The sequence below is a fragment of the Capricornis sumatraensis genome, chromosome 9 (assembly GCF_032405125.1).
Source record: "Capricornis sumatraensis isolate serow.1 chromosome 9, serow.2, whole genome shotgun sequence".
NCBI lineage: Eukaryota > Metazoa > Chordata > Mammalia > Artiodactyla > Bovidae > Capricornis > Capricornis sumatraensis.
This window is the reverse complement of record NC_091077.1, coordinates 67,771,082-67,790,249: the sequence shown is the minus strand read 5'-3', so window position 1 is coordinate 67,790,249 and position 19,168 is coordinate 67,771,082.

Genomic DNA, 19,168 nt, shown 5'->3' with positions numbered 1-19,168 from the left:
GATAGTTGCTGCCAGTCATGGGACAAACAGTAACTGTACATGGGATTAGAAGAACTGGCCTCTGGTCTCAGCAATCTCCCTAACTCACTGCAAGCCCTCTCTCACCTCACTGGCCTTTTCTGGGCCTCAATTTAATATCAGTTCTCTACTGAAAACATCACCCTCAGGGGGCTCTGGGCCCAAATTTAAAGCATCTGAAACCGAGGAACGAGTCTCAGCTCTCCCTCTGCTTTGCTGTGTGATCTTGGGAAAGTCACACCATGTCTCTGAGCTCCATTTCTAGGCAGCCACAGAGTGGAGGTAAGGATTTGCCTACCTAGGTAGGGTTTCTTCAGATGGTGTCTGCAGACCAAACACATTCAGAGTAGAGGAGGGCCCTGCAGCAGGAGATCCATACTTGGAGATGTCTTCTAAAATACGTAATACAAGTCAGGAAGCCCTTGCATGGCATACTTGACCACAGCTCTTAAAAAAAAAAAAAAACAAATAACACACCCAATTTCTGAGCCTAAATCATAGAATGGGGCTTCTCTATTGAGTGATGTGAGCAGGAAAGAAACAACTGAGAGGCCTCTGAAGATTAAAGATGTCCAACCTAGAGAGAAACATAGCTGAGAGCCATGTAAAAGGAGTCAATGGAGCTTTCAGAATCTCAGATTTATTCTAATAGTGAGTTGTGTTTTTTTTTTAATTTTGGTCTCTTCTCAAGTTTGTAATTTTGCCACTCATCAGCTGTTCCCCTGGTGTGATGAACAGTGAAAAAAACAAATCATAAAACCAAAAAATGTCTCTGTACTTGGAAGGAACCAAGTCAGATGGGAGCTGGAAGATGTGGCCTCTTGCTCCCCAGCTGGTGTGGCCTGAGAATGAAGGTATGTGAGTAGGAAGATCAACAGAGATGCAGTGAGGAGACGGGATGGGAGTCCTGCCTGAGGGCTCTCATTTACCACCAGGAATTATGGACCAGGCACTGTCCTCATGCATTTCCTAAGTCACAGCCCTGTGAAACATGTACTATCATCTCCATGGTACATTTTGAGGAAAGAGATTTAGAAAAGCTTAGACACGAACTTGAGATTTTAAAAGAAAAAATAAGGCATACAGTGGTGGAGCTGAGACTTACTCTTCCCAGCAGAGGTCTTTTAACCTCCACCTAGGGCTACCAGAAGACTGGGAGGGAAAAGGACTAGAAAAAATTAATTTGGGATGTTACTGAGGTAGTAAAAGTGAGGCTGAGGCATAAACACAAGGAATTTAATCTCAGGCCCCTGGATTTTGCTTAGGAAATGACTTAGTCGTGTGAGTCTCCTCATGCTGACTTCAGGCTCCTGAGTCAGGAGAGATGTTGAGTCTGAAGGAAACAATTTGGGACCATTTCGCACTCCTGTGGCCAAATGAGAAAAGAAATTAATCCCCAGGCTCAATGGAATGATCTGAGTTCCCATCTAACTGAGGTGTAACAGTTCATATTCCCCTAACAGACTGCATTTACCTGGGTCTAGGAAACCTATGAGAATGTTAATTGTGTTGTTGTTATTGCTGTTTGTTTGTGTTTGAATTAGGTTCCTAATCATTTGGGGCTTTGCAGAATTCTTGGAGAATCTAATAAGAGTTCTAGACTCTTATACTTACACAATTATATATGTGTGTGTGTGTGTGTTTATGTTTAAAGTGGCCTTTAACCATCCACTTGCCACCCAAAAACTAAATGAAGAAACTGGGAAGGAATTGGGAATATTTAGCCAAGGTAAGAAAAATCCCACAGAGGCATGCAGGTTCTCTGAATAGGTTGAAAGCATTTTTATGCAAATAAAGTTCTATTCAATATGTGTTTCCAGCAGGTAGATGGGGCAGGGACACTGTGGCATGATGTCAGAATGGCACCAGAATCGAGCAACATGAGTTAAATCAAGGCCTATCATCTACCAGACAAGTTGTATAACCCTCATGGATTCTAAAATGTAAGTGATAATGATATCTATTTCATAATATTTTGTGAAAAATCAAATGAGCTAATAAACATTAAATGTATAATGTTGAAACAGAGACAGACTTCAGTATGTGTTACCTTCTCTAATAAACTCTTTGATCCTCCATATCTTTACTTGTGAAGTGGGAATAATATTTGCACCTGGCTAGAAGGTCATTGTGAGATATATATAAGAGAATACATGTTAAAACCCTTATACAACAGCTAACACCTAAATCCTTAGTATGGATTATAAATGTTTCATTGCAAATAACATAGGAGAAAAGGAAGGTCAATGACAAAAATATGATGTTTTTTTTCAGACTGGAAGATAAGGCAAAATAGAATAATATCTAAAAGAATGGAAGTTCACGGTTCACGTATTGCTGAAGCCTGGCTTGGAGAATTTTGAGCATTACTTTACTAGCATGAGAGATGAGTGCAATTGTGCGGTAGTTTGAGCATTCTTTGGCATTACCTTTCTTTGGGATTGGAATAAAAACTGATCTTTTCCAGTCCTGTGGCCACTGCTGAGTTTTCCAATTTGCTGGCATATTGAGTGCAGCACTTTCACAGCATCATCTTTCAGGATTTGAAATAGCTCAACTGGAATTCCATCACCTCCACTAGGTTTGTTTGTAGTGATGCTTTCTAAGGCCCACTTGACTTCATATTCCAGGATGTCTGGCTCTAGGTGAGTGATCACACCATCATGATTATCTTGGTCATGAAAATCTTTTCTGTACAGTTCTTCTGTGTATTCTTGCCACTTCTTCTTAATATCTTCTGCTTCTGTTAGGTCCATACCATTTCTGTCCTTTATCAAGCCCATCTTTGCATGAAATGTTCCCTTGGTATCTCTAATTTTCTTGAAGAAATCTCTAGTCTTTCCCATTCTGTTGTTTGCCTCTATTTCTTTGCATTGACCACTGAGGAAGGCTTTCTTAACTCTCCTTGCTATTCTTCAGAACTCTGCATTCATATGCTTATATCTTTCGTTTTCTCCTTTGCTTTTCACTTCTCTTCTTTTCACAGCTATTTGTAAGGCCTCCTCAGACAGCCATTTTGCTTTTTGGCATTTCTTTTCCATGGGGATGGTCTTGAATCGTCTCCTGTACAATATCATGAACCTCCATCCATAGTTTATCAGGCATTCTTATCTATCAGATCTAGGCCCTTAAATCTATTTCTCACTTCCACTGTATAATCATAAGGGATTTGATTTAGGTCATACCTGAATGGTCTAGCGGTTTTCCCTATTTCTTCAAGTTAAGTCTGAATTTGGCAATAAGGAGTTCATGATCTGAGCCACAGTCAGCTCCCGGTCTTGTTTTTGCTGACTGTATAGAGCTTCTCCATCTTTGGCTGCAAAGAATCTAATCAATCTGATTTCAGTGTTGACCATCTGGTGATGTTCATGTGGAGAGTCTTCTCTTGTGTTGTTGGAAAGGGTGTTTGCTATGACCAGTGCATTCTCTTGGCAAAACTCTATTAGCCTTTGCACTGCTTCATTCCAGATATCAAGGCCAAATGTCCCTGTTACCCCAGGTGTTTCTTGACTTTCTACTTTTGCATTCCAGATGTTCAAGCTGGTTTTAGAAAAGGCAGAGGAACAGAGATCAAATTGCCAACATCCGCTGAATCATCAAAAAAGCAACAGAGTTCCAGAAAAACATATATTTCTGCTTTATTGACTATGCTAAAGCCTTTGAGTGGCTCACAATAAACTGTGGAAAATTCTGAAAGAGATGGGAATACCAGACCACCTGACCTGCCTTTTGAGAAACCAATATGCAGGTCAGGAAGCAACAGTTAGAACTGGACATGGAACAACAGACTGGTTCCAAATAGGAAAAGGAATATGTCAAGGCTGTGTATTGTCACCCTGCTTATTTAACTTATATGCATAGTACATCATGAGAAACACTGGACTGGAAGAAGCGCAAGCTGGAATCAAGATTGCCGGGAGATATCTCAATAACTTCAGATACGCAGATGACACCACTCTTATGGCAGAAGTGAAGAGGAACTAAAAAGCCTTTTGATGAAAGTGAAAAAGGAGAGTGAAAAAGTTGGCTTCAAGCTCAACATTCAGAAAAAGAAGATCATGGCATCTGGTCCCATCACTTCATGGGAAGTCGATGGGGAAACAGTGGAAACAGTGTCAGACTTTATTTTGGGGGCTCCAAAATCACTGCAGATGGTGATTGCAGCCATGAAATTAAAAGATGCTTACTCCTTGGAAGGAAAGTTATGACCAACCTAGATAGTATATTCAAAAGCAGAGATGTTACTTTACCAACAAAGGTCCGTTTAGTCAAGGCTATGGTTTTTCCAGTAGTCATGTATGGATGTGGCAGTTGGACTATGAAGAAAGCTGAGCGCCTAAGAATTGGTGCTTTTGAACTGTGGTGTTAGAAAAGACTCTTGAGATTCCCTTCAACTGCAAGGAGATCCAGTCAGTCCATCACAAAGGAGATCAGTCCTGGGTGTTCATTGGAAGGAATGATACTAAAGCTGAAACTCCAATATTTTGGCCACCTCATATGAAGAGCTGACTCACTGGAAAAGACCCTGATGCTGGGAGGGATTGTGGGCAGGAGGAGAAGGGGACGACCGAGGATGAGATGGCTGGATGGCATCACTGACTCGATGTATGTGAGTTTGGGTAAACTCCAGGAGTTGGTCATGGACAGGGAGGCCTGGAGTGCTGCAATTCATGGGGTCACAAAGAGTTGGACATGATTGAGCAACTGAAGTGAACAGAACTGAACTGAAACAGTCTTGATTTCAAGCACATTCATTCATCTAATAAAAGTGTGCTAGATGACTCCATGTGCCAAGGATCCTATTGGGTGCTGGGGTCTAAGAATGAACTAGAGAGACCTGTTCCTTATTCCCAGACACTTATAGTCTCTAAAGCCATTTATTAGGCTAAGCGCAAAATATAGAGACTTGAATCACTTCTAATGTACCTGAGAGGCAAAAAGAAGGAAGAGAGATAAAAGAATGAAGGTTTGGAATTCTGCCTGCACACTTCCTTGCAGCTGTGACTTTGATGCCAGTGTCTGGAGTCAATCAAGGAAGGAGGAAACACATCACCCTAGGAGATGAAGGCAAATTATAGCAACAGTTCTTAGCTACAGTGAAAGTTGATAAGCTCAGTAGTGAGTGATCAGCTTTGTAAAAGTGCAGTGATAGAGTAATGGCATGGACCACTTCTGTATTTCTATGCTCTCATGCTTTCCTAAGCATTTTAAAACACATAGCAGTTTGTGTCAGAGGAAGGGCAGAACTCCATTTTATAGAGGAGATAAATGGAAGCACAGAGAGGTCCAGTGACACCCCTGTTTCCCTTGATGGTGAATGAGATAGAACTAGAATCAAGCATCCTGACTCCTCAACCCAGGGGCTCAATATCGTCTTCATGGGGTGCCTGCCATATGCACCCAGCTTTGCACTTGGGCATACTAACAGGGCCAGCAGTCAAGCGAACACGATTTGAGCTCTTCTGTGTGCCAGGCACTGCCCTGAGCACTGTGCGTGCATTATTTTATTTCATCATAACAATCACTGTGTGAGGGAGCTGCTAGTCTTATCCCTGTTTGAGAGATGAGGAAATGGAAGCTCAGATACAGAGTAACTCCTCTGTAGTTGAGCTGGCACTCAAGCTATGGAACAGCTCCAAAGCCAAAGGCTCCATCCTGTACTCTGGCCCCTCCTAGCACACAAAGTGCCAGGTGACCTCCCAGGGATTATGCTAGTATGTGAGGTGGGAAGGACTAGTCAGCTGGGAGTTGTCGGTCTCCCCCTAATAACCTCAGTAAAATCAGGTGTTCTCCCTGCATATGTTTGTCTGAATATGACCAACCTAGAAATGGGGGAGGGGGATGATGCCATGATGTAAAGGACGTGATGCCAGAGGGTCTTGGGCCTAGGTCTCACAGTCTTGAAGAGGCTGGCTTAGATTTACAGCAAATGTGACTATGTTTTCAGGCACAGAGACTGAGTGATCAGAATTGAACCTTTAAGGTATACTACAAATATACTACAAATATGGCCTCCTTTCTCCCTTTTAAGATATATTCTGAGAGAGAACAAGAAAAAGAAAAACAGAGTCCTGGAGAGCCTGCAGAGAATCCAGTCTTCCTCCCTGGCCTTGTCTCACCCTGCCTCTTATCTCTGCTCTCCACCAGGTTATCTCTTCCTTCTGCTCTGTTCTCTTTCCCAACCCAGCCCCCCTTTCTCTCTGAGATGCCTTCAGTGTCTTATCTTCCTTCAGCAGCTCCATCAACAAAGTTCTATCATTTTTTCCCCTCGTGATTCAGGATGCCTCGGCATCATTTTAATCTATTCCTCTGAGCTTTGCTTTTTGATCTCTTCCCAAACTTAATCTCAGACCCTTCTTCACTGAAATGGAAAAAAAAAAAGAAAGGCCGAACGAGATTACATATCCTGACAATCCCTTCTGGCTGGGGAATCAAGATGATTAGAGAAGACAGTCCAGTCTTTCTTACCCATAATGCCCTGGACTTGCCATGGTGAAAAAGGTTTTTTCCATTAACCAATGACTCAGCATCAACTAATGCTAAAACCTCCTCTTCTATCCCCTACATTTTTAAAATAACTGTTGAAACATTTTGTAAACTTTGGTATATGGAAAGAGCATAGGTCTTGGAGTCAAACTGGCCCAGAACCTGAAGCTGCTCCAGCCTGGCCAGGAGGCCCAGGATATGCTGCTTTGCTTCTGTTAGTCTCAGCTTCATCATCTATAAATTGGGCCCGATCATGGGACTCTCCTCATAAGTAAGCATTAAATGTAGCAAGACCAGGAAAGCATGGCATGGGGTGGGTGCTCCATGACTAGTAGGCGCTGCTGTCATAGCTCTCTCTCCAGCCCTATAAGCTCAGAGTCTGTGTTTATTAAAACTTGCTGGGAGGACCTGCAAGCTCCCAGCGTGGATCAATCCTGTGGGCTAGTGTTGAACCTGGGGACTGCTGGTCTATCTCAGAAGCTGAGTGAATGATCTGTAGTTATCACAATTTAGAGAGCCTAATCACAAATTAGGAGCCTAATTTTACTTTACACATCTGAAGCAAAGCGAAGTAAAGGTCGCTCAGTTCTGTCCAATTCTTTGTGACCCCATGGACTATACAGTCCATGGAATCCTCCAGGCCAGAATACTGGAGTGGGTAGTGTTTCCCTTCTCCAGGAGGTCTTCCCAACCCAGGGATCGAACCCAGGTCTCCCGCATTGCGGGCGGATTCTTTACCAGCTGAGCCACAAGGGAAGCCCAAGAATACTGGAGTCGGTAGCCTTTCCCTCTCCAGCGGATCTTTCTGACCCTGGAATCAAACTGAGGTCTCCTGCATTGCGGGTGGATTTTTTACCAACTAAGCTATCAGGGAGGAGAAGGAAATGGCAACCCACTCCGGTACTCTTGAGCACTTCGGACTGAGGAGCCTGGTAGGCTGCAGTCCATGGGGTCGCTAGGGGTCGGACACGACTGAGCAACTTCACTTTCACTTTTCACTTTCCTGCATTGGAGAGGGAAATGGTAACCCACTCCAGTGTTCTTGCCTGGAGAATCCCAGGGACGGGGGGCGGGGGGGCTGCTGTCTATGGGGTTGCAGAGTTGGACACAACTGAAGCGACTTAGCAGCAGCAGCAAGCTATCAAGGAAGCCCATAAGAAGCATCTGGAAAAATGCTAAAATGCATATTGTTTGTGGTTCAGTCACTAAGTGGTGTCCAACTGGTTGTGTCTGATCCCACAGACTGCAGCACACCAGGCTTCCTGAATTTTCTCAAACTCATGTTCACTGAGTTGATGACGTTATCCAAACATCTCATCCTGTGTCACCTTCTTCTCCTCCTGCCCTCAATCCTTCCCAGCATCAGGGTCTTTTCCAATGAGTCGGCTCTTCACATCAAATGGCCAAAGTGTTGGAATTTAAGCGTCAGTCCTTCCAATAAATATTCAGGGTTGATTTCCTTGAGGATTGACTGGTTTGATTTCCTTGCAGTCTAAGGGACTCCCAAGAGTCTTCTCTAGCCCCACAATTTGAAAGCGTCAATTATTCAGCACTAAACTTTCTTTATGATCCAGCTCTCACATCCATACATGACTACTGGAAAAATCATAGCTTTGACTAGATGAACCTTTGTCAGCGGTTATCTCTCTGCTTTTTAATAAGCTGCCTGGAGATGCTGATTCCGTGAGTCTGGAATTGTGTCCTGTTACTTGTGTTTTTTATAACTTCTCTCGGTAGAGCTCTGAAGCAGGGTGCAAGAGACCCTCGAGGAAGGCTCAGAGGCCCACATTCACATAATGCTCCTATTACCCTTCCTAACTCCTGACCTCTCTGCCTGGACAGCCTCTTCTGAACCCTGACCTTGCTTTATCTTTATCTTTGTGCCTGGTGCTGGGCTCTGATTTTGCTCTTCTGTAGTCTATTATGGTCGACCCCAGGGCGTTGTCCTCTTGTCTGTGGTTCCTTCTCTCAGCTATTACTTTTGGTTCACAGCTAATTTTCTTGAGCACCTCTGAGTTTCGGCTTTTGACTTAATTCTGTTTTCATCCTAAATTCTCCCAAGGTAATGCTGGCCCTCCTGTGACTTCAGTACATCTGTTGATGGTTGTCATTTGCTGTCCTTTCCTGCCTCTCATTTGTGTCTTTGGTACCTACCAGCCATCTCTTTGGATTTCCAGTATGATGGAGAAGTTTGGACTATGGTAAGAGCACCATTTTGAACTTGAATCATAATTTTAAAAGACTAAGAATGTGGAATGTAGACAGTGCATTGAATGTTTATGTTGCTGTATGCTGAGTTATTTTCTATTTGAATTTTAAATCCATTTTATATATCTTGGTTCATTATGGGAGTTTTCCACCCCTACCAAGTGGTGAAGACTATAAGAAAATTGCTCTAGTTTCTATCTGGATTCTTTCTTTAAAAAAAGTTTGTCATTATAAGTATATATATATATACATATATATATACACAAATATATAACATAAAATTTGCTATTTTATCCATTTTAATATATAACTCAGTAGTATGATTCCATTCACAGTGTTGTACAATAATATGTACATTATATATTTCCAAAACTTTTTAATCATCCCAAGCAGAAACATGGTAACTGTTAGGCAACGACTCCCCATTCCCCCTTCCCTCAGCCCCTGGCAACCACCATTCTACCTTCTGTCTCTCTGAATTTGCCTATTGTAGATTTTTCATATAAGTGAAATCATATAATATTTGTCCTTTTATGTATGGCTTATTTCATATAGTGTAATGTTTGTAAGTTTCATCTATGTTGTAGCATGTATCAGAACATCATTCCTTTTTATGGATAACTCATATTCCATTGTATGTGTACACCATGTTTTGTTTATCCATTCATCTGCTGATGGACACTTGGGTTGTTTTTACTGTTTGGATATCGTGAATAATGCTGCAATGAGCACTGGTGTACAAGTATCTGTTAAAGTCCCCGCTTAATATTTTTGGGGGTGTATGTCTAAGATGAATTGCTGGGAAATATGGTAATTCTACATTTAGCTTTTTGAGGAACGACCATGCCATTTTCCTCAGTGGGTGCACCATTTTCTATTCCCACCATCAGTGTACAAGGGTTCTAGTTGTCCTACTTTCTCACCAATGCTCTTTATTTCCTTAAAAACAAACAAGCTTAGCCATTCTAGGTGGTATAAAGTGGTATCTCCTGGTTCTGATTTGCATTTCACTAATGGCTAATGGCGTTGAGCCCATTTTCATATGTTTATTGATCATCTGTGTATTTTCTTTGGGGAAGCATATGTTTAAGCTCTTTTCCTATTTTAAAATTGGATTTGTCCTTTTGTTATTGAGTTGTAGGCATTCTTTATATATTCTGGGTATTCATTTCTTGTCAGATACATGATTTGAAAGTGTTATCTCCCATTCCATAAGTTGTCTTTTCACTTTCTTGATAATGTCCTTTGCACAGAAGTTTTTAATGTTGATGAAGTTCACTTTGTCTGTTTATTTTGTTGGTGGTTATCTTAGTGTCCTCTTTAAGAATCCATATACAAACCCAAGGTAATGAAAATATACCCCTGTGTTTTCCTGTGAGAGTGTTTGGCTTAGTCTTCTGTTGTTGTTGAAATAGAGTTGATTTACAATATTGTGGCAGTTTCAGGTGTACAGTAAAGTGGCTCAGTTACATGTATACATATTCCACTACTTGAAGTCTTTTCAGCTCTTTTCTTGTTGTCCTTTGTCTCTGTAGGTTCTTGCTCTTGTTGTCTTAATTTCTTATATGTCTGGCTATCTTGATTGTATGAGCCCCAGTATAATGTGATCTTCTCCAGAAAGAACTTTTTTGGAATTTGCTTCTTCTAGGCTTTTTGTCACCAGTCTAGGGTTACCATAATTCATCTTCAAAGCTTGAAAGTGAAAGTGAAAGTCGCTCGGTCGTGTCTGACTCTTTGCAACCCCATGGACTATACAATTCACGAAATTCCCTAGGCCAGAATACTGGAGTGGGTAGCCTTTCCCTTCTCCAGGGGATCTTCCCAACCCAGGGATCGAACCCAGGTCTCCCGCATTGCGGGCGGATTCTTTACCAGCTGAGCCACAAGAGAAGCTTGACATTTCATGAATTACTTAGATGACTTGGTGACAGTTGCAAGCCTGTTTGACCACAGGTTCATCCTTATCCTGAGGGTATAGCTCATTTTGTCCTAGTTTATGCTGGATAGTGGTTTATCAAAATCCCTAACTTTGGTGAATTCTAGACCTTGACACTTTCTCTCTGACTTAATCAGGCAGCCCAAACAAAATTGCAGATATCCCTTCCAGATCAGAAGATGCTTCCACGGCAAAAGAAGCTTCAAGTTGCACTATTATGTCTCTGGTTTGGCATATTCTTTAGTTTTAGATCTAGTGGTTTTTGATTATTTTGTTAGCTCTTTGATATTTTAAAGAATATTTTTAAATGTTTTGTTCAGGTTTTTTTGTGTCCACAATTGGATGGTTGGTGTAGATTACCTAATTGATATTACTTAATCAACTGTCCTTGAAAATGTTTATTTTCCCCAGTAGTCCTGCCAATGTTATTAATAAAACCAGTTTCTTTGAAATAAAGGTAAACAGAACAAAATGTCGTGTTTAGTTTCACAATAAGATTATAAAATCTGCTTAATAACATACCTTGATTTATTCTCCATCTAAAAAGTCTATTTCCTGGTATGTTATACATTTAATGTGGAGGACAGCAGACCAAAGGGGATTCAATGTCTATCTACAAAGAGTTGAAGAACTGCCAGTGAGAAGAGAAAATTGTCTTGTTCTATGTGATTCCAGAAGGCTAAGGACTGGGAATGGAAATTCCAAAACTCAATTTACATCTAATTAAAGGATTGCTTTCCTAGGACAAGTTAGAGTAATGGTCAGTGGTGACTATTGTGTAGAATAGGATTTTGGTCACTAAGCATTCATTTGTTCTCCTTTTCTGTTTGGACTGATTCTTTCAATACCTCTCTTCTTCCCTTTCATTATCGTTCCATTGCAGCTGACTCATCCCCCTGCCAACTGTGGCATGTAAACTGAGCCTGGGATATCAGAGCACTGCACAGACCTACCCCCCTGCTCACAATAATGAATGAATCAGGGGTGGGCACCAGCCCAAGTTAGGCCAATCAGAGCCAAAAACAATTCTGGGTTTCTTTGAATTATCGAGGTGTGGATCTTTACCTACTGGCTCTGAAGGACAAAAACAGAGGGCTGCAGCTGCCATTGTGCCACCACAAGGAGAGTCCACTTGAGAAGAAGAGCAGAGCTCAGAGTAAATATGGGAATAAAGATTAAACCCTGGTGACATTGATGGAGTCTTGATTATGCCAAGACTGAAAGTATGAAGTTAGATTATTCATGTTCTGAGATATGATGCAATAAATCCCCATTTTGCTTAAGCTAGCTTGAGTTGAGTTTTCTGCCACTTGAAATAGAAAGAGCTTTATCAAAAATGGGTAGTAAAGCCTCCACTCACAGCATTTACACAGAAGAGGGTGACCAGCCTTCAGAGTAAGTTGGAAGGGGCGCCCAGGTTGTGTGAAATGTTGGCTTTGAGGACTCTAGGCTTTCAGTCCTTGCCTTCTCCAAAACTCTCCATTATTTGCTTTTGTTCTACTCAGTAGGCTGGTAGTTTCATAGAGACTCCCAGAGGACTGTATTAGCTATCTCTCAGGGCTGAGTAATATAGAAGTTAATATGTACCCAGGCCTGGGATACATATTTAATGGAGAAATCCATAGTGTTTAATCCTGAAATGAATGATTTATAGAGAGTTGGGTTATTCACTTTGCTCTTAATTTACTTGTCTTGTTTAGCCAAAGTAAGGCTTCCTAACAGGATTTTCGTCATAGCCTTGGCTGAGTAATGAGTTTCTTTGCCAAGATGAATTATTGATTAAACCTTTGTATCATCTGCCTGGCAAATTAAGGAAACTGTTTCATTTTAAAGATGTCCATATTCAGACATATATGCACAAAAGAAGTTTTGAGTATTGTCATTTACTTCTCCATCATTTAATCATTAAAAGAGTATTTATGGAAACTAGATCTGGTATATCACAGTGTTGTATTATTTTTAGACCTCAACAAGTAATAGTCCCCATCTGTGGATATAAATGTTTCCTCTCCTTTTATTGTTATATACATTTTAGGTCCAGATGTTTAAAAATAGGAAAATTTCTTTCCAAATCAATAGAATACCAGGTACTTAATGATGACACTTTTATGATGTATTTAATTTTTTTAAATGTTTTACCTCAATTTCCTCAATGTTTAATAGTTAATTAACACTTAGCATGTACCAAGCATGTTGCTGGGACCATTACATGGGTTATGTTATTTAATTTTCATGCCTTCCTACAAACTAGCTACTATTATTATCCCCATCTTAAAGTTAAAGAAATGGAAGAAGTGAGAGCTGGGGTGGGTAGCTAGCTTACCCAAAACCATGCGGGCTCACATAGAGCTAGGGTGTAAACCCAGATGTTCTGAGCCTGGGACCCAAGCTTTTAACCAATATCCTAAACAAATTCCACAAATCCCAGGGTTATTAAAATTTTATGGCCATCTGCATGGGAATCTCACATACTATCAGTAATCTTTGTGGAGTTATGTCTTTATTATCTCTATTTGTCAGAGGAGGAAAGTAAGACACACAGAGACAAAATGACAAGTAGTCACATTGCTTTCCATTTGACTATAATTCCTTTCATTATCAAGCAAAATCAAAATGTTAGCTCTAGATTAGATAGGACTTTCACTTAGGCAAGAAATCATTATTTTGAGTCCCTTCACAATACTTCATACAGTTATAATAGAAACAAAATTTAAACAATAAGTGCAGATATAAAACAAAATCAAAGCATTTCATTTTCTCTAAATCAAACTAAACCTGTAACCTGGGAGGCTGTAGGGAAAGTACATTTCAGTCATTTCTGGAGGCTCCATTCCTTTCCCTCAGTCACATCCAAGTTTTGGAGACATGAGTTATTGCTGGAATGTGAGATATTTCTTTATTTTCAATCCATCCTAGACTGCACTGAAATCCCCATTACCAAGTCTGAGTGGGGAAAGTAGAATCTCTTGAAGACAAATGTCTCAGTTCCCTTCGTGCCAAGCTTAGTCCAAGAATATTTGTTTACCCAGGTGAGATCTTCAAGGACTGGAGTCCAACTCCCCCGGGCCCCTAAGGCAGGCACTCCACTCTCCAAAAACAAACCATGTCTATTGTATCTAACACAGCAAAGGTCTCCACAACTTTGTGGATTATCTCCATCTCCTGCCCATACTTGGGGCATCTCGTCTTTTTTTTTTCCTCTTGCTTTAACCCTTCTATTGCATTGGCACTGTTCTATCTCTGCTTTTTTTGCATGCGTGCATGGTAAGTCACTTCAGTAGTGTCCAAATCTTTGTGACCCCATGGACTGTAGCCTGCCAGGCTCCTCTCTCCATGAGATTCTCCAGGCAAGAATACTGAAGCAGGTTGCCATGCCCTCTTCCAGGGGATCTTCCTGGCCCAAGGATCAAACCCTCATCTCTTATGTCTCCTGCATTGGCAGGCAGGTTCTTTACTACTAGTGCCACCTGAGAAGCTCTCTGCTCTTCTTGCCACCCTACAAGTTTGCCAAGTACAAGATCCTGGAAAAGAGAAGTTAAGAGCATTCAACTTCTCTTAACTTTGCAATGCAAACTTCCCCAGAAGCATGGGACCACAGAAGTCCCATTACCTGGTCTGGGTGTCATGGTGAGACAAACAGAAAGAACAAAACAAGAACTATATCTCAATAAACATCCTGCCATATGATGTGATCCTTCCACTTCCTTCTCAAAGAAGGGAACCAGCAAAACAGCCCTAATTAAGTCCTGCCCTATTCCACTTCCAGACAATTGATTTCAAGTCCAGGTGCTATGCTTTGAAAGGGTTGTGAGCCTACTAAAGAAATGCTAAACAACATCTTAAGAGGTACTGGGAATGCTTAATTAGGGAACACAAGCTGAAAGGTTACGCTAGAGAAAAGGGGTGCTGAGGGGCTTTATAAGGAAGAGACAGTCCTGGTAGGTAGAAGACCAGAAAGTTGCTCTGTGGTCCATAACCTTAGGGAAACTTCTAGAGAGCAAGTGGAATGGTGTGGCTGCTATTGGTTTTACTAATAATGGTGATATTCAGAGCCTGAAGGACAATATGTCAGAATATTATAAAAGCGATATTTAAATATAATATTTTTTACTTCTCTGGTGGCTCAGTGGTAAAGAATTCATCTGCCAGTGCCCAAGACTCGGGTTCAATCACTGGGTCAGGAAGATCCCCAGAAGGAAATGGCAACCCACTCCAATATGTCTTGCCTGGAAAATCCCATGAACAGGGAAGCCTGGTGGGCTACAGTCCCTGGAGTTGCATAAGAGTTGAACATGACTTAGCAACTAAACAACAACAAAAAGATAACTTAGGGTACTTGATCTTTAAGGATCAAGTTTAAGGAGACATTTTACCCTAGGATTCTGTGTTAACAATAATCAGCTGTGTTGATAGCCACTGCGGCTTGTGTTTATCCCTACGTGGCAAATACCAAAACAGCTAAATTATTGCATCTTCACAGATTCTGTGTGTGTACGTGTGTGTATTATCCTTCTTTCTGGGAACGGACCAGGTAAATTGAGGAAAGCTCAGACTTTAAAAAATCTGTGTCTTTAAAGTTAGTAAGAGAACTCGCTGAAACTGAGTCCAAGAAACGCAGACCAGCAGGCCCCAAGTAAACGTAGAGTCTTGTGACAGTGTGATGAGTGGGTGGTCTAACACAGCCAGGGAATTCAGAACGGGCTAAAGAGGCTTTTCCCACAGGGGCCCTGTGCAATCCAGGGATTAGTAAAGGGGGGAGATGGGAGGGCATTTTTATCTGTGATCTAGAGACCTCTTAGTGGAGATTCTTTTTCTCAGTGAGAGAACTATAGACCATCACTGCCTAGGTGAAGGCTGAGAAGACTGTCTAGTTCTGAAGTCTTCATGTTACTGATGAGGAATCTGTGATCAGAAAGGACAGAGGACTTGCTGACAGCAGACCAAGCTCTAGATTCAGCTTTCATGGCAGGTTTCCCCACCTTTCTTCCCTGGATGCACGGTGAGCTGGGGATGCTATGCTTCTCTGCAGGAGTTATCTTTCCAAAGTCAGGATTTGAGAAAATAGTAAGTTTTGAACATTTTGTAAGGTGAGGCTGAAAAAGGGAGGGCCTCCCCCTCTTTCCTGCTTCTTTGAATTCAATGCAGCCAGCATGTCCCATTCGTGCTGCTCACCCTTGGTGCTCCTCACACTGTGTGTGCCTGTGCATTGCCTGAGGATCTTGTTAAAACGCAGATTCTGTAGGTCAGGGGCTGGCCCGTAATTCTGCATTTGTGACATGCCCACAGGAGCCTCTATAGCTTTTCCAGGTGGTGGGGGGCTGCCACTGAGCCCAGACTCAGCCCTCTGTCCCTCCCAGCCTCCTAATGACTTGCATCTGGTGGACTCACCTGAGGGGAAGGGTTGAGGGGGCACGGATCTCACGTGAACTCATTAGGGGAGGGTGAGGTGGGGCAGCGATTTTCAGCCAGTCCGCTTCTCCTTCTGCAGAGAGAGCTGCCCAGGTCAGAGTCTGGTAATAAATCTCCTGTTGGATGTTCAGAAGAGGCTCCAGGTAAGTTAATTTGGCAGCAGCTACTGTCGCCATTGGTTCCTACTGCATTTAATTCTCTAGTCTCTCAGATGTGTGACTTAACAATGTTTGTTGTGTGGAATTAAGGCAAATTCACAGATCGAGGCTTTGGGGGCATCCTTACTATGCTGTACAATCAAACTGAGTGTGTCAGACCTTCAGACTATTAATGCTTGCCTTTCCCCTCTCTGACTACCCTTCACCCCACCAAGAAAACCTATTTGAAGCCCGCAGAAGTTCGTTCTGAGAATTTCATTATCATTGTGCCATTCATAATTCACTGCTTAACCTCTGTGGATGGCAGCAAGTGCGGTTTTGAACAGTCCCACTGGAATAAAATCACAGGGTTAATAATCTCTGCTCTTTGTGAGTAATTGGAAAAATGGTATTCTGGAAACAAGCCATTAGCAGAAAACTATTTTTTAACCAATTTCCATAGAATATAAGGAGTCAAACAGTGACTAGAATAATTTCATTGTAAGTTTTGTTTCCCCTGACGCCTTCACACCTGGGGCAAATCTACGGGCACTGCATTTCTGAGACTGACCACTTAAAATTTAAAAACAGCATTCAACCACAGCTGTTTAATAAAACTACAACCACCTACAGCCCCTTTCCTAGCTGGAAGAGTGCAACACACAACACTATGTATTTTTCTTCTTTGTCGCACTGAGTGTAGTGGTGCTTCCATCCCAGCAGGCATAGATGAGCTTCATTGATCTTTCTTTTAAGTGTTGAATGGTGCTGAACTGCATGGAGAGTCCGTAATTGAATAACCATCACAAATTGGGTGGGCTTTTTGGATGTTCCCCAGTATTTTGAGGAATCCTTAGGAATATATGTACTCAGTTGTGTCCGGTTCTTTGTGGCCCCATGGACTCTAGCCTGCCAGGCTCCTCTGTCCATGGAATTTTCCAGGCAAGAATACTGGAGCGTGTTGCTATTTCCTACCCCTGGGGATTTTCCTGACCCAGGGCTGGAACCCACATCTCTCGTGTCTCCCACATTAGCAGGCAGGTTCTTTTACCACTGGGCCACCTGAATGGTGCTGAACTGTGTGGAGTCCATAATTGAATAACTCTCACAAATTGGTGGACTTTTTGGATGGTTCCCAGTATCTTGAACTTGCAGTTTCAGGGAACAGAGTGGGAGACATGGAAGGACGCTCATGGTTCCCTGAAGCTAGATGAAATAACAGTCTGGGTGAAAGCTGGTCAGATGCAAACTTTTTGGAGTCATCTAGAAGTTCTCACTGAGAGAAGACGTTTCTCCCAAAGTGGGAGCCATGAAGACAGAGGGGAACTAAGAAGGCTGTTGTGGAGGCAGAGGGATGAACCACCAGGGTTGAGGTTCTGGGAGATGGGCTGAGCAGAGTACAGTGCTCTCTTGGGGCTGGGGGAGAGCTGCTGTGGCATCAGGGGCAGCATTCATGCGCTATTAAAGCCTTCACCTAGGGAGAGGGGCCCTAGGGTATCAGGTTAACCTAGCAAGTGGCTGGCACTGTCGCTGAGCAACCCAGGTAGAAAGCGAAAGTATTTGCTAAGGGAGGGAGGCTGAGAACCATTTCCAATCCTGGCTTACTGAGCAGGGCTGCTCCTAAGAGCCAGCTGTGGTTTTTGCAGCAGGTTGCATGCAGTTTAGTTGTGTATATGAATCTGCTGTTTCAATACCTCATGTATAGTTAAAGTGGTCTGAAGTCTGGTGGGAACCTGGTGAATTTTAGCTGTTACTTGGGTCCTGAATTTTCAATAGCCCTGTTACCTATGTTAGCCCTCGTGTTCTACTGTTGCGAGAAGCTGTGTCCAAATGTCATTCCTGATTGCATGTTCCAAGCAGAGCATCTTATGCCTGACCTCTCCTTCTGGGGCTTCCTCATATCCATCATCTCACACCCCTGCTGGTTCATCTGCTTCAGGCCCTCATTACACACTGTCTATCACAGTAGCCTCCTGACTGGCTTCTCTGCCTATGGTGTTTTCCCCCTCCATTGGTTCATCGAAGACCAAGGCTTACAGAGAACTGTTTAAACTACCACTTCAATCAAGGTCCTTACTCTCTTCAAAACCTTTGATGGCTCACTTTGCCCAGAGATATCATCACCATGCCTGACTGGACATTTAAAGGGTTCTGTGGGCTATCTGTCCACCCCCACCTCCCTAAGCAGATATCTTAAATTAAAAAAAAAAAAACCTTTTTGTATTGGGCTACAGCTGATTCACACAGTTGTGATAGTTTCAGGTGAACTACCTCTTATCATTTCCCCCAGTGCCTGTTACTTTACTTAACCCTAATGGTGAGAATAAAGTCTAAAATCCAGGTCCCTATCCCTGCCTTTCTGGTTTATCTCATTGCTCTTCATCCTACAGGACAGACAATTTCAAAAACAAACTACACATCTTTAATAAATCAGAATATATGAGTATTGGCATTTTCTGGGTTAATTACCTTTCCTATGTCATTAAAATTTTCTTCTTCCCTCAGCCCACACTCAAATCACAAATACCTCATCTGGATTTTGTTCATAAAAAAACCTTCCAAATATTCCCTTCTGCTCTCTTAGCACTTGCTAAGATGGCTAAGAGAAAATGTTACTAGAACAACATTCTGAACCTCACTGATCACTGAATAAGATTCCAGTTGGAGGAAACTTGAGACGATTAAGCTTAAAGGGACCTGACCACCTTCAAAGTTCCTTTTCAGATCAGATATGTAAGCTGAAGAATTGATGCTTTTGAACTGTGGTGTTGGAGAAAACTCTTGAGAGTCCCTTGGACTGCAAGGAGATCCAACCAGTCCATCCTAAAGGAGATCAGTCCTGAGTGTTCTTTGGAAGGACTGATACAGAAGCTGAAACTCCAATACTTTGGCCACCTGATGCAGAGAGCTGACTCATTGGAAAAGACCCCGATGCTGGGAAAGATTGAAGGTGGGAGGAGAAGGGGACTACAGA